This window comes from Tenrec ecaudatus, chromosome 3 (assembly GCF_050624435.1).
Source record: "Tenrec ecaudatus isolate mTenEca1 chromosome 3, mTenEca1.hap1, whole genome shotgun sequence".
Taxonomy (NCBI): domain Eukaryota; kingdom Metazoa; phylum Chordata; class Mammalia; order Afrosoricida; family Tenrecidae; genus Tenrec; species Tenrec ecaudatus.
Genome location: NC_134532.1, coordinates 154075585 through 154081584, shown reverse-complemented (window position 1 = coordinate 154081584; position 6000 = coordinate 154075585).

Here is a 6000-nt window from a genome sequence, read left to right as displayed (position 1 = left end):
ATATTAAGCAGCTGAAATCAGTTTGATTCCTGGATACTAGTGAAGGGAGCCTAGTGGTCTAGTAGCTATGTGCTAGGCTGCTCACCTCAAGGTTAGCAGTGTGGAACCACTAGCCAGCTGCCGAGAGAGAGAGCGCCAAAAGCAGATAAAATAAATAACTAAATAAACATAGATCCAGGAAGGGCTTGGAGCTCCCACTAAATCCTAGCTCCAATTTAGGAACAATTAGTTCTCACATCGTGGCCCTGCTCAGCACTCACCCTCAGGAAAGGAGCACAGACGCTATGGGAGCTAGAGCAAAATGTGGTGAAGATGGCGCTTGCCTATCAGATAGAATAGCCTGTGGAGCGGGAAAGGCTTGTTTCCAAATAGGCGACCGTCTAAGCGAGAGGTCAAGTAAATCCACATGAAAAGGTACACTAATATCAGTGACCGAAGGATTATAAATCTCATAACACAAAGTTGAAGGAAGGAATAGTATCAAAAGCTAAATTGTGAGAATCTCATTTGAAGAAGGCTATGGTTGACAGTGGAGTCCACGATACGTTTGTAGCTCTACAAAGGAATAAGCCTCCGGTGATTTCCCTCGATCCGTAATGGAGGAGGAAGAAATCGCTTATCAAACAAAATGCGTTGGCGAGATGACTATAGGACATCAAAGTGACAAACCTAGCTTGAATGGTTAAAGCTTTGTCAGTTGACTCCACCACCACCCCTGACACATATTGGGCCTGATCTAATGTTCGACATTCGCTGTGCTGTGTTTTGTCATCGGGGTGCCCTCTTGTGGGCGTATCATATGTTTTTCTATGTTGGTGTATGATAGCCAGGACGGACAACACCATAGAGGCAGCATGTATTATAAGGGCTCCTGTGGAGCACAGGGGGGGGGGGCCCGCGGGGGGGGGAAGGGGAGCTGATATCAAGAAGAAAGAGGGTGTTTTGAAACTGATTGTGGCAGCAAGACTGTTTGATGCGATCAAGCTATGGAATGATAGGATATCTGTATTCGCTCCCAATAAAATTGTTTTGGAAAATATTTTTTAAATAGTGAGAAAAAAATAAACACTCCCCCCAAAATATTAATTTTGCTCCCCTTCCAGACCAAGACAAATAAAGTTCCATGTGTAAGGAGGGAACAAAAGGATTTTGCAAAACCAATCATTTGTTCATAGCTCATATCTTTTCAACCATAGACATGGTGACTATACACAGGGGCTTTTCCAGATAGAATACACAGAAATCAAGCTGACTGCCTCTGTAGAAGAGAAACTGGACTGCTCCATAACAGCAGTGAAAGCCAGACCAGGGGCTACTGTGGACAGATCATCAAGTGCTTATATGTAAATTCAGGATAAAGCTGAAGAAATTTTAAACATTGCTATAAGCCACTGTTGGGTTGAGAAAAAAGAGATTCTGATCTCTTCACAACAGCCGAGCATAAATGGAAATATCTAGGGATATACTTAACCAAAAGAACAAAAAAGGGAAGGGAAGAAGCTCAGGCTTGGCAAAGAACTCCTCAAGAAGAACACGGTGGACGGGTTTGCGTTACCTGACTTCAAAACTCACTATACAGCCACAGCTGTCAACGCAGCATGGCGCCGGTATCACAATAGATAATCAACAGAAAATCCAGAAATAAAAACAGCAGCATATAGACAAGTGATCTTTGACAAAGGCCCCCATATATCAAAAGGGAAGCAGATGCCCTTTTCAACAAATTGTGCTGGGAAAACTGGATATTAGTCCGCAGAAGAATGGAAAAAGATCCTTACCTCTCCATGCACAAGTACAAATTCAAGGTAGATCACAGACCTCGAGGTAAAACCCCAAACTATTGGGATCATCAGTGAGAGGTTTCCCACAAAGCACAGGGAATACATGGGTTATCAGAAATTCAGAAGGATTCACACTCAGAGAAAAATAAAATAGATGAGTGGGACATTCTAAAGATAAAACACTTGTGCACGTCAAAAGACTAACAAGAGAGCCCACAGACTGGGAAAAGATATTTAGTAATGACATATCAGACAAAGGGCTTATTACTGAACTCTACAGAAAAAAAAAAAAAAAAGAATAGCCCACTGAGAAGGTGGGCAGAAGACCTGACCAGATGATTCACAAATATGGAAACCTGAATGGCCAATAAACATGAGAAAATATTTTGGATCATTAACCATCCGGGAAATTCAAAGAAAAACAACTAACACCCACAAAGATAGCCCAATTCAAAAAAATTAAGAAAGAAATAACTGTTGGAGTGGGTACCGTGAGATAGGTACTCTCATTCACTGCTGGTGGTCTCATAGATATGTACAGCCACTATGGAAATCAATCTGGTGATACCTAAAACAGATAGAAATTCAGTTACCATATGACCCAGCAATCCTACTACTGGGCATGTACACAGAAGAAATGAGAAACAGACTATGACCAGTCATCTGCTCCCAAATGCTCTTTGCTGCGAAGTTTACAATCACAAAAAAAAAAAAAATAGAAAAGAGCCTAAATTTTCATCAATAGAAAAATGGATTTAAAAATTCTGGTATGTTTACACAATCAATACTATGCATCCCTAAAAAATAGTGGCAATGAAACATCTTATCTCATGGAAAGAGTTGGAGATTATGCTGACTGAAGTTAAAGGGCAAGTTCAGCATGAGTCCACTGAGGTACATTCAAACAGCAGAACGGAAAGCATAAAGGAAAATGCACAGCACACAATTCCCGGGCTGGGGACCAGAGATTAAGGCAAGAGCCAGACCAAACCTCCAAATTCATACATCTTCAGCAACAGATGCAAATAGCACCTGTGAAGAAAGGCATCTTCTCCCACCCACCCGCCCCGCCCCTCGAATATGCCTTTAAGGCTCGCAGAGGGGGGTGGCGGAAGGGAAACAAAAGCAATGGGTGGTCAGGGCACTAACCAACCCAAGGGGGTTGTATTGTTTGTGTGTCCCCAGGAAAGGGAGAGCAGGAGTAGACCTCATTCCGGCGGTGTGCCAATCCACAAGGGCAGTGTTTGGGAACAGAGTAGCTCATTCCCAGAGATGACAATGGGGCCAGCCTTAGCCTGAGATGTGAAGTCCTCTCCCTGGATGACTATTGCAGAGGGCAGCCCTGTAGAAACCTTTCTGGTGAGCAGCCAGTCTGATCTCACACACACACACACACACACACACACACACACACACACACACACACGGGCCGAGCTAGGAGTGGAGTACAACAGACCGGTGAGGCAGCGAAGCCATGAGTTCCCTAAGGAATCCCGATTGTGGACTTTTGACTCGGGGGCAGCACTTAGTACCCCACCAGAACTGGTTGGGAGTTACTCACAAGGAGGCCACACTGAAAATCTAGCACATAAATGGAGGGTGGGGCAGGACACCCCTCCATCCCAGACTGCTGGAATAGAATGTGGACCTAAGGGGAACTCGCCTTTTCAACACGAATGTGACTGTGTCATGATGCCTGTTAGTCTGGTGACTATCTGTATGCTTTTATGGTTTTTGTTTTATGTGTTTATATTATTTTGGTTTTGGTTTTTGGTATTGATCTATACAAGAAAAGCAAGGCGGGTAGTCTTGTGGAGACAGCAGCCTGACCAATGGTTCCTGGAGGGTGGGGCTCATGGCAGAGGAGAAAATGGGGAGAGCAGGTGAGGGGAAAGCCAACAATGACAACAGGGACAGGGAAATAGTAAAAGTTCTAAAATGTACAGCAAGGAGGGTGCAGCCTTTCTGGGCATGTTTGATCAATCAAATTGTATCTGAGAGGAATTACTGAGAGATGAATGACAGGCAAGCATAATAGTAGGGTCAGAGGAAAAACAACAAACAAAACCATATGTGTGTTTGTGTATATATATATATATATACATATATGAATATGTATATGTTTGGTTATGTTTATGTATATATACATATGTATGTATATAAATGCAATAAGGAATCAGATGGATTCTGGGTCTCTACTTAAATTTTACCTCTGTCCAAGAATGGTTTGTTCTAATGATGAGGCACTGCATGATACCCACCTCCCAGAAGGCAAAATGGGTGAAAAAGCAAATGTGGTGAAGAAAGATGATGGTACCTGGATATCAAGAGCTATCGCATCTGGGACCTTAAAGGCTTGTCGTTAAGCAGGCAGCTGTCTAGTAAAGAAGCAACAAAGCCCAATGTGGAAGAAGCACACCAGGCTGTGTGATCATGACGTTTCAACGGGAAGAGGTATCAGAAGTTCAAAAAACACACATCCAAATGGATATGAAGGAGATTGGATGTAGTGGAGACCCAAAGTCCACCAGCAAGACAATTGGACAGTCCTCTTATAAGGGCCTCAGGGGATAAATCCAGGGTGCAGTGTGGCACTGATGAGCCACATCACTATCCTCTAGTGCTTTAAGATTTTCTCCCTTTACTATTATAATCCATGTGTAATATACCTCATTGGTTATGTTACACTTCTGTATGTTCGTTTGTGTATTTAAGATCGCTCAGTACATGGTTGTCCAGGTAGAGGACCCCTCAGAGACACGGACAGGAGTAAGGATTCCCTGAGGATACGGGAAGTGCAGCCCTGAAGAAGGGAGGAAGGGCGTTGATAGCACTGATGATTGTATAGCCCCATCCAATGGGATTGAACAACAGAAAGGAAGGGATTTACGGAATGGATAAGATATGTCAATAAAAATATTATTCAAAAAATCAATGTATCCTTTTGATTGTAGTGACAATGGCACAACTCTTTACTATATTTAAATCACTCAATTGTATGATATATGAATTATATGTCAAGAAAATTTTTAAAAAGTGAACAAAGTGTGATAAGAGCTGTACGAACCCCCAATAAAATTATTTTTTAATTAAAAAAATTAAAACAAGTCCACAGAAGACACAATACAACCTTGAGTCTATCCCATGTGAATTCTGAGAACATCTATAAAATACATTTGAAGCAATGAGTACAAATGACAGAAGACCTTATGAGCTCTGGGAAAACATGAACACCATCATTCATGATGAAAGCAAAACATCATTAAATAGACAAGAAAGAAAGAAAAGATCAAAGCTGGTGTCAGAAGAGACACTGGAGCTTGCTCTTAATCATAGAATACCTAAAGCAAATGAAAGAAAGGATAAAGTCAAGGAGCTTCATGGAAAATCTCAAAGGGCAGCTGGAGAAGACAAAACCAAATACTATACGGAAATGTGCAAGGATCTAAAATTAGAAAAACAAAGGGGAAGCAAACGCTCAGCATACAGAAACCTGGAAGAAATCGAGAAAAAATTCAAGCTTTGAGTTGTAATATTGAAAGTTTCTATGGACAAAATATTTGATGATGCAGGAATGATCGAGAGAAGAGGGAAGGAACATGGAGAGTCACTATACCAAAAGAACTGGTTCACATTCCACCATTTCCAGAGGTAGCGCATGAGTAAGAACCAAAGGTGCTGAAGGAAGAAATTCAAACTGCACTGAATTCATTAGCCCAAAGCAGGCTCCAGGAATTGATGGAGCGCCCATTGAAACGTTCAAGCAAGCTGAAGAAGCACTGGAAGTACTTACTCATCTGTGTCAGGAAATTTGGAAGATAGCTACTTGGCCAACTGAATGCAAGGGATCCATATTTGTACCCATTTCAATAGAATGCTCAAGTTATTGTATGATATCATTGATATCACACGCAAGTAAAATTTTGATTAAAATAATCCAAAGATGGTTGCAGCAGTACATTGACAGAGAATTTCCAGAGATTCAGGCTGGATTCAGAAGAGGACATTGAACAAGGGATTTCATTGCTGATGTCAGATGGATCTTAGCTCAAAGCAGAGAATACCAGAAAGATACTTACTTGTGTTTCATTGATTATGCAAAAGCATTCAACTGTGTTGACCACAATAAACTGTAAATAACTTTGAGAAACAGGGAAACTCTATGACACTTCATTGTCCTCATGTGGAACTTGTACGTGGATCAAGAGGCAGTTATCAA